Source organism: Cyprinodon variegatus, unplaced genomic scaffold, assembly GCF_000732505.1.
Source record: "Cyprinodon variegatus isolate N-32 unplaced genomic scaffold, C_variegatus-1.0 Scaffold530, whole genome shotgun sequence".
Taxonomy (NCBI): domain Eukaryota; kingdom Metazoa; phylum Chordata; class Actinopteri; order Cyprinodontiformes; family Cyprinodontidae; genus Cyprinodon; species Cyprinodon variegatus.
This window is the reverse complement of record NW_015150983.1, coordinates 530,429-541,670: the sequence shown is the minus strand read 5'-3', so window position 1 is coordinate 541,670 and position 11,242 is coordinate 530,429.

Genomic DNA, 11,242 nt, shown 5'->3' with positions numbered 1-11,242 from the left:
TAAACTTTTACTCCTGTGTCCGTCTAGTGGTGTTCTGCATATTTGGGTCACTCTCCGTGCACCCATCATGACAGAAACAGGCTTGACTTTTTTCTGAAAATTTAAAAACAGCCCTTACTTATAAGGAATACATTGAAATTGATTTATATGTTCCTACCCAGAGATGGGCTACCAGTTTGATGAGTAATTCCTGTATCTTCAAGGCCTGCTGACCCTCAGGAACATATAGGTTTGACCATCAGTTGCTTGTTGCTGCAAAGCGGTGTTGGCTAACTCAAACTAAATCCCTGATTATTGTGGCAATCAGGAACAAGGTCACAATTTCATTGGAGTAGCCAGTATGTTGGTATAGTCATTAATGGGTTCTGGTGTCTACCCCATGCTAGTGGATTTATTTGTGTGTATTGCTTATCAGACAAACATATGTAGCTTTTTGATGAATTCAGAGAGTCTTTTTGTCAGTGATTTAATGACTTGTTTCTCTGGGATGACAACGTTTCCTCATATCGTGTTGCTCACAAAGCATTTGCAGGCTGCATGTATTACAGAGTGGGCCACACATGCATTGTGAGTGTGTTTACTGGTACTGTATGTGCTTATCAAAAGGTTATGCAAACCTTCCCTCACATGCTGCTCAACACTGCGCTGCGCTGTGCTGTATTGCTCCTTGGGGATGTGACAGCCACAGAAAGGCATTATCACCTTTCTTCCAAAGCAGAGGAATTCAATGCATTATTTGCGTTATGGCAGGTGGGCCCCTATAGACCCCTGAACAGCACAAAAATTCAGTTAGGGGAACCTGAAGGCCAGGGGCCAGTCGGGAAACAGGGAGGAATCAGTAGGGAACAAGTAAGGGGAAATTAAATGACAGAAAAAAAAACAAAAAGAAGGTGTGGGATCTGGGGAATGGGATGCATACTTGTACAAAGATTTCATGAATGTGTGTTTCTTCCACTAAGAAAAAAAAGAAAAAAATCTCATTAACAAGACTCATTGTTGACTCATGCATTCTACTTGTCAAACTAATAAAAACCATAGAATTTATTTAATAGATTCATATATCGCATATATTCATGCACAACCCACCTATAATCAATCTCAGGCTTCAGAACGGTTTCTCCCATGAGTGCAAGGCTCTGTTTTTGGCTCCGTCTCTATGCAGGTAGGAGGTCTCCTGATACTTACCACTGGGCAGGCTCACCACACATTAATGCAACATGCCCCACCATAAGGAACACTATATGTGCCTTTGTTCCCTTCCTGCAACACTTCAGACGTCTTCTATTTAACTGAATTCGATCTAAGGTGTGTATAGAACCACATATGAAAGATTGTTGTTGCCTATATGTGCTCCCTGCATTGTGTATTTCTGCTTCAAAAAAGACCGTAAGATGTGTTATTCATGATTCTCTGATTTCATTCAAACAGAGTTGCTAAGAAATCGGTGTGAAATATCCCACATTGTATGTAGGGTTTTCAAAGGGTTTCGTTTTCCGTATGTTGGGTTTCACTCAGCTTGGGAGGTTCAGTGCTTTACCAGCCAATTTAAACATCACAAATTAAAAATGAAACAAATAAAAGAACCAGAAAAAAAAAAAACAATGGAATTCAACACGTCACAGATTTCACACCAACTGTGAAAAAAAAAGAAAAAAAGAAACTAAGGTGACCCATGTTGTTTGCCCAGAGTTGTTACTCACAGTTGTGAACAGAAGAGCGACTGAATGATCTTGAAAGGTGCACTGAAGTTGATATGGTGCCAAAATAATTAACAGTAATTAAAGGTTGCACAGAAACACTATTAAAAACTGGACTCGGTGCCAGGTTCATCAGGCGATTATAATGAGCTGCATTTTAAAGTATGCAAAAGTCTGTAACGTAAGTTGTTTTGAAAAGAGTGAAAGCAGTCATTGGGTGAAGATTTTAAAACAATTCATGTATACTCTCTACAAGTCTGTATAGGTGGTCCATTATTTAAAACGTTACAACTGATTTTTTTTTCATATATAATCCCTGATACACATTATTGTTCAACAGCACTCAATATGTAAGACTCAAAAAGACTTCAAATTCAGATAGAGTCAAAGGAGAAACACACTTTTAGTTGTTTCCACAGCCTATCAATTGGATTTAGATATGGACAGGGCTATTGTTACTGGCTGAAGTTACAGTGAAGACGCAGTTAAGCTAAAATCTTTCAAAGTTCTGATCGACTATTTCTCTCAAGTCCGAGTGTTCAATTTTTCACAGTAGTTCCAGTACACAAATTTGACTGCAAAAATATAAATGCATAGCACATACAAAATGTAATGCCATGCATTACATTATATAATAAGGCTTAAAAATGCAAAAATGTAGCCTAGTGAACTAAATAAATGAAAAGGAAAAAGAAAAAAAGAGAAAAGCTGCAATCACAGAAAAAAAAGCATCAAAATCCTAAGGCTTTGCAAATGCATAAACAAGCTGGAAACACAATAATAATGCTAGCAACCAAAAGCACAAAACATATATAAAGTAAAACTTCTGCAAATAGCAAAACAACCATAAGATAAGGTAAAGACACTACCATGAATTAATGTCCAATGACCAGGCTCTTTTCATGGAATACCCATCCAGAGGACATTTTAGGAATAAAAAGATAAGGAACATTAAATCTAATGTCGTTATCTCATGTCGACGTGTGTCTTTACAAAGGGACGTACACACTATAAAGTTTGTTTTTCTGTCTTAGCATACATTTTCTGCTTGCTAGTCTTATTTTGTATCTGCAGTACTTTTTGTATTCTCTGCACTCTTATCTAATTTTAGCTCGTTTGCAACTCTCGAAACCAATAGAGCTGTAATACAGTCAAATGCTACACAAAAAGCACTGTTATTTCAAGATTTGAGACCAAAAAATATATTATATGCAAATAGCAAAGTAAGCTTCAGTCAAATGTCTCCAATGATGTAAATCCTGCCAAAATATCATTGAAATTGAATTCTAAAAAAAAAATATTTTCAAAAGGGAATATGTAGGAGTTTGAATTTTAGTTGATCGGGTCTTTTTGTTTTCATAAACAATATAATCTTGATTCCACATTCATTTTCATTTCACTCTCCATAATTTCACAAAAATCAATTTGTGGCCAGTAAAACTAGGGCTGGTGCATTGGGAGCGAGTGCAAGTAGTACAAGCTTGGCACTTTGCTCACGCAGCTGAGTCTCCGTCCCGCTTTCAGGCTATTCCCAGGCCAAGCTTGCCTAGTGTGCTCCGCTCCCTCGCCTGCCTATGATTTGTGGAGGCCGCTGGGGAAGCAGCTAGTTCTCCCATAGGTTAAAATCTGCAAACAATGAGTCCTGTATTTGTGACGGATGGTCCACATACTTCCCCATTTGTCTGAGCTTTATCCTCATCTCACAATCAATTGTTAAAACCCCAAAGTTTGCTTAACATGCACTACCTGCAATGCTTTGGGAAATAGGGGGGAAAAAGACAAAAGAGGGGAGGGTGCAGGTAATTCAAGCAAGAGTGGGGAAGAGAAAGAGATCAAAGTTGTCCTAGAGTTGAAGAGAGGGACTTTCAGTATGGCTTTCAGAGTCCTAATTAGGGACAGGACAGCACCCTACCTCTTTCTGTGACATTTAGCTGGACTTACTTGATAAATGTCACACTGCTGGATACGGCCACGACAAATGGATGCATCAACAATGGCTTAATAACCTTTAGTGATAGTCCTGCAAGGAATTCAAATTCTTTATCCGATCTTTGTTGTATCCCTTAAAACACCGGCCCCCAACGATAGAAGCCCGTTGATGGATATAATAGTTGATTCTTTTGCAAGGGTGCATCTTCTCACCAGATTAGGTGTTCCGGGCTTATGGTGGCTCCTGTGGCTGCTTGTGCTTTCAACTAGCTGCTGAGGAATGCCAAATTATCTTTTCTGTGTGTCTTGACCATGATAGAGGCAGCAAAAGAGAGACCTTTGGAACTAATCAGAGAGAATGGAGCACTGTAGACTGCCATTGCAGCTTTCGAATCTTGTATATCTATTAGACTTGGAGAGGCAAACAGAATTAATTAGCCCCCAAGGCAGTAAAAACTGAAGATGAACTAGATTATTGTGCCATTTCATTCAGTAAGAACATCACTCAGGATAAAAATATCTCGGGCAAAAATTCTGAATTAATAGAATCATCATAATCTTTGTTTTGTACTGTAGGGTTTGCAGATAAGTCTGGAGATACATGCATATTATATTACTGTAAAATAGCAAACATTTCGAAAAGAAAAAGACTCAAGGACTGCTTTTATACTGCTGTACAACCATAAAGGTTGACTTATTTTATTGGGGTTTTAAAAAAAAAAGCAGAGCAACGTGCAAGGAATGTTGCATGGAACAAAGTGGTATCGATGGCTGGTTTAGTACAGTATCTCTTAGACATTATTTATAAAAAAAAACAAAACTGTAAGCTGTATAGGATGAAATTTTTGCCCATTTCTTTTAGAAAAAAAAAAAAGAAGTACTTTAACTAGACGTCTAACACGTTGATACCTTGATCAAAACCTTCCCATTGCTGCTTTGGTTGTATTTTGAAGATTTTGATGTTCTAATAGATAAAACCTCTTCTTTGATCTCAAATACCTTAATGACTAGACTAACATATTTTACTTCAGGGCTGCCCTTCATTTATTGTATTTATGGCGCTTTGTAGTGTTGGTTTTCTGCATCACTAATTTATAACCAGGTGAGAAAAGGTCAAATTTAGTATGATCAAAGCCACTATTACTACTGTGTCCTTCATGGATTCTGGAATACCTTCAAACTTAACTTCTAATTATCTTCTTTTTTCTTGCCAACCAGTTAGGGCAATTTGTGAGTTTCTCGACTCGCATTTGTCCTATCCGGATATTTACCACCAGGAGCGAGGATCTCTGCAGCTCCACTAGGGTTATTATATATCTACTAACTACTTTTCAGTTTTAAAGTCATTTTTAGGTTTGTCAAGGTAGACAGACCGCAATGCCGTGATAGATCTGATGTTGTGCAGCACTGTTTGCATTTCTGGATGATGGATTGAACAGAGCTTGATGAGATGTTGGAAGCTCGGGTTGATTTATAGTCATCAGCAAGGGCGCAACCAGGAATTTCAGCCCCATGGAAGGATATCTTACCACATCCCCCATTATGCTGGCGGAGCATTTTGAAACTGGTTTACATAAAATTGTGTATTTAGATTATATTTTGCGTTTCATTCCCATCATTGTGACAAGTAAAACATGGCAGTTACTTGGAAGAGTTAATTTAGATTAACTAAAACATTAAATGTATAAATCAAATTTTTCTTCACAAAAAATGATCTGGAGAGGTGAGTGAGCTAACTGTCTGTGCCTCAACTCATTATGTGAAAAAGTGGACTGAACCATTTCACATAAATTGGTATTGTGTTTCAAAATGTTTCCAAAACAAATAAACTTAGCGTTACCAATAAGTTGTAAATAAAAAAAAAAAAAAAGTTTTTTGGTAATTAATTAATTATTGATAAGGGTGATATTATTTTGTCAGTATTATTATTGTATTGGTTTCTCAGGGCCACTGTGAGTCATGAGCCTCTTGAGTCCTTCTCCTTTTTCAGCCCTTTTTGGCACCCTTGGCTTTCACAATGGTTATTTTATCACTTTACAGTAATACAAAGCTTGTAAAGTGTTATATGAAAAAAATAAAATAAAATATACAGAAAACACCTAGAGGTTTTCAATTGGAATGTTTTAATTGGCCTTATATTAGAACCAACATCGCACAATGAAGCTAATAAGGGTTAATATTCTCTTTGCATCTCACCCTGTTGGAAGGAATAAAACAAATGTGACACACAAGGGGCTGGTACATTTTTACCCTTGGAAACCTTCTAGCTTGTACTTTATCTTATAATTTTTTGGCTTAGACCAACATTTATTTTAAAAAGAACAAACCCCAATTGGACAATGTTTTCCTTTGAAGTCTTTCTTTGATATGTAGAATACATACTTAGATTTGAATTTGTGGTTGGCTCTGCATATAAAATAAAAGTATTTTTGTTATTCAATTAGATGTCTAAATATGTCCTCCTTGGTTTATTTTGAGTTTCTTTTATCTCTGGAGTTAAATGTACCCTCACTGGAAGCTGGGTTGAGTGATAAGGTATAATATGTGTATTGCAGTAACACCTGCAGTCTTGTACCATATGTGGAATCATGAACGCCACTGTATTTGTCTGCGACTATGGATGCATGCGTGTTTCAAACCGTGCAGCCGTAGCTGATGCAAGGTGGCTAATTGCCTCTCCTGAGAAATAATTAAGTGACAAAAGCAAATGTAATGGTGCCTGGGCTGCAGAGGAAGATCTATGCTCCGTCTCTAGTGTTCCTCAGCTTGTGGAGCTATTTGTTTGCTGCTGGTATGGGCTGAAAGCAGAGGACGCTACAGAGGCTGTGTATTCAGAGGCCAAAACCTGCAGAACCAAAAATGGCACTACAATTAATAACAGCTAATTAGAAGTATCCGTTATGTTTACTGGGCTAGCGATAAATCAAATGGTCAAGCTATTTTCGTTTCTAAACGGCGAGCTAGCGTGTGTACATGTATCTGGTAATACGCCGACGGGGGTACCTTCATGTGTGCGTCTCTGTGTGTATTTGTCACTGTAAACTGCTATTTACTGTTGCTTTCCAGGTGTTCACAGCTAGGTCGCCTCAAACTCACCTCCTCCTAGATTAATAATCCATTAGTAATCCATTTTGCTAATGAGCACTCAGCGGAGAGTAAGGAGAAAGGGGGGCTGGGGGGACATCGAGACGGTCAAGGGAAGCCAAGTGCATAATTAATATCCCAGCCAATCAGATGTGTTATTACAGGCGCTTCCCTTCGGCGTAAGATGTAACCTACCCAATGAAGTCTGAGTGCAATCTTTCTGATTAAACATTTTAGTACTTTTATGACCATAAAGATGGAAACAGAAGGGATACAATTTTATTTCACAAAGGCAAACCCACACAAAGATCTTTGTTTTTTTCCCTGTATGACACAATAATATCAGGGAAGCTTGCATTGTTCTGAAAAATAGAGTAAAATTTATCCAGCAGACTGGTATTGAAACAGCTGCTGACCTGTACATGGACACCAGATACTCCCGGTGCTGCTGTAACCAGTTGTTTTCTGCTCCATAAATGCAGAAATCTCAACAAAAATGTAGATTTAGCTTTCTATATGAATGCTAAGGCAAAAGCAAAAAAAAAAAAAAAAAGAAATGTGCTAGTGCAAGATTTTATTTTCATGGAAACCTCAAGAAAAACAAATAAAGCAAAGTAAGAGATAAGAACTAATTGTAACATTTGCTGCTGAAAAACTCTTCTAAACACACATTTGTGTACTAAATGGCATCTACATTTTTGCAGCTGCAATCTAGTACTGAACTTTGATAATTCTTTTTTTTCCCACAGGTCAAAAAGTAAAGCTTGCATTAAAGAAAAAAAAAACATAAAAAGACTTCAGTTGATTTTCTTTAGATTGATTAGTTATGGTCTCAACATTTGTGCAGCTATTACCTTAAAAATGTTGAAGGTCAGTGGGAGAATTTAATGATGGCTTTATTGCAATTCTCTTCATCAGTCCCAACACTGACAATACTGAGGGCAAATATGAAGTCTGCTGTTGCACTGAGATGGGTAAAGCTCTGTTATCTGCTTTTTAATACTGCTCCTTTGGGCTTTCTGCTCCCCGAAATACTGTTTTCAAGGCATGGCACATGAAAATAAGCAGGTAAACACACAGAATTCCTCCCCACCACAGATCCAACATGACTAAACCAATCTAGATCCTCTGTTTCATGCTTAAACAGAAGATTTCCCAAGTGCTCCGCTTAGATCCCCCCTGGATCTTCTGTCTCTTATTCAGCACTCGCAGCAAGATGGAGCATGACAAAGGAGGCTGTTTAAAATTGAACATCTTAAGTGGGTAAATGCGGTAGGCGGGCCTGTTGTTACCTTCACCCAGGGCCTTGGTGAAATCTGCCACCCTTTGCCTCCTTTGACTTCCTCTAAAGCTCGTCTCTCTGGCTTTTCCTCACACTCCCTGGGGATTGCCCCGTATCCCATCCATTCGATTGCCCCGCATGATGGATGTGCAGCGTGAGGAATGGACTGTCCCAGGGGCAATGCCGTCGTTTCTGGGTTAAACAGCATCCTATATCAAACCCATCTATACCTTCACAAGCAGGAAGCCTGTTTACTGGGGCGGGAAAGCACCCCAATCCATTTCTTGTCACGGTGTCTTACCGATGCAACAAAAACTTCCCCAGCCTTGGCTTTTTGGGGAGAGGGAGCCGATGAAGATGGTGATAAATATATTCTGCAGTTTTATGGAGTTTCTTGGCTCAGCATCAGGTCTGTGGCATCCCTGCTGAGAACATTTTCCATCAAAGTTAAGAAATAAATAAATTATTTGCTAGCCACTAAGCATTTGATGCCAACTGTTATGATAAAATAACAATTTAGAATCTTTGCATGGTTTAGTTTCTTCACTCTAAATCTAGAGTTAATTTTCCAGAAGACTCTTCAGTTTATTTAAAAAAGTTCCATCAAATGTTTTTATTGATATTTACACTGGAACATTTTAATGGTGCCTGAAACATCAGCAGCCAACATTTTACCGCATGCTATCGACCAATCACCAACTACCATGCAGCTCTTCTTGTGCTGCCAGCAGAACTCAAATCAAGGCGCTGGAAATGGTTTGCAAAACCATCCTTATTGCAGGAGGGAAACATGCTTGTATTATTTATTTTGTGAAATTAGCACTTCAAAATAGGATTTATGATTCAGTTTTATTTAAATGGTAACAATTTGGAACTTGATTAAATTCTGTAGGTGTGTACTAAATGTATTAAAAAAAAAACATAAAAACAAGCAGTTGCAGGCATATAAATTATTTCCAGTAGGTTTACTGTAAATAACAAGCCTTTGATCCTGTTTAATTAGAAAATAGTTGTATTGTTACAGTAAGTATAAAGGTAACCATCCATATATGGTATGTAGGAAAAACTAGTCAATATTCAAATAAGCAGTACAGCTTCAATAAAGGCACTATTTGAGTTCTTTAGGGTTAAGGACTAATGAGTACTACTGTTTGATATGTAAATGAATGATATTTTCCTAAGTTTTTTTTACTTTTTTTTCTAGATTACAAATGTATTTTATTGTGAGAAAAATGTCCAATATAGCAGGCAATGAGAGAAATGCTAAATAATTTATTAGATGTTAATCACTCACAAAATAAAGCTTAAAACAATATACTTTGACAGAAATCCTGTCCATCACTGAATTTATGGAACTAAATACTGATATGAAATTTTATTGCAAGTCATATTTTATATAATTGCGTTAATGTATAGAATTTAGCACATATTAATGATAGATAAACAGATTTTGAGACTTCAATAACAGTGTAGGGACCAAAAACCAATTTCTCTGTTTTAACAAATAAAAGTAAAAATACTGCACACAAGTTGTATATACATATTGATCCAATTAAACAACAAAACAGCACATAGTAATTATTGTCAGTTGCTAAGAATGTATTAAAAAACTTCACCAAATGGAAGAAGAAATACCAGAACGCAATAACATGATCAATCAGGGAGACAAGTAATTAACACTTCCTGATGTGAAAGAGAACTGATCTAATTGGCTTGACTGACCACTAATTACGACAGAACAGTCTCATTATTTCCTGATATCCTATGTTCCCAATAGGTGGTCTGGTACTTAATCTAAAGTCTATTTGAAATAATAGCAGGCTGTCAAAAATGCCTTCTTCTGCAGCATATTAAACTCTGAAATTACTTTTTTTAAGTATGCACTTAAATGGCATTCTGACATCAACACAAGATCACTGACAAACACTTAACAAATATGGCAGACACTAAGATTGACTACACAGCTGCATCACATCTACGCAAAGGACCCAAGTTATTCCACAACTTATTTCCCATAGCAGTTTATTCTAATTGAGTAACATCAGTTACATTTTCATTTAGATTGTGACAATTTAAATGACTATCTGGTGTAATCTAAACTAAATTTTAATTTAAGGCTTTGATATATGAGTTTAATGTATTTCTGGGTGAAATAGATCAGTACCTAGGCTTTATTACAATGTAAAGAAAATCCTATGTGTTATGTGAGCTGTAGATTAAAAAAAAGAACAAGATTGTACTGAAGATGAACCCCAATATCTTTTTATCTAAAGGACTCTAAAAAGATGTGTTTATCTGGAGAGAAAGAAAACAACCAAATGAAAGACATGACTTCAAATCCCTGAATTAACGATAATATTTTTTGCATGCAAAATACATATAAATATAAAAAAATAAAGGAATGTTACGGGGGTAGCTAGCATTTTTCTTATCCAAATGACTAATAATTGAGATTAAAAAAAAAGACTTTAAGATAAACTGACCCCTCTTTATGTGCATAAATATCAGTTATTCGATTGAATTGTTTCACCTTAAGATTCCAATTGAGAATGATATCAAAATGCTGTGTATATTTGGCTTCTGTTTGAGTAATATGTTTAGGTTTGGGCTTTAAATGTCATGGGGTGGAACATTGCCTAGTAGCTAAGGCTCTAGAGCTGCTGTATCCTTATTTTATTCAGGCCTGTTTCCTCACATGTGCACCTGTGTGCAGGTGCAGCAGTGATGTAACACAGGGCAGTGACATCAATCCACAGCAAATCATGAAATCTGCATGTTACATATTGAACATGCTCTAATTATAACTTTCACTGGCAAGAATACACATGTCTCTGACAGAAACTGCTGAGTTTGTTAGCACCATCAGAGCAGAGGACAAAGATGAGAAGCCCAGCTGTAGTTTGTAGCAAGAGTGAGCCTAAGGTGGGCTATATGCAGTTCATGGTTATCCTCATGTGACAGACAGAGTAATCTTACTTCACAGTAGCTGTTTTTCCATTTTAAAATGTGCGCAAAACTATGTCGATATCCTGCAAAATTGAAAAAGCAAACTTTCATGATTGCAATATCTATCGTTTGTGAATCTGCAGGTAGGCAAATTTTACTGTTTTTTTCCTGTACTTTTTCTATTAAATATTTTATTGTCTCTTTTGTTTTAAATTTATATTAAATTCTTATTAAACATTACCTCAATGCACCAATAAGGTAATGAAATAGTTTTTTGCTAAAGGTCTATCTATCTATCTATCTA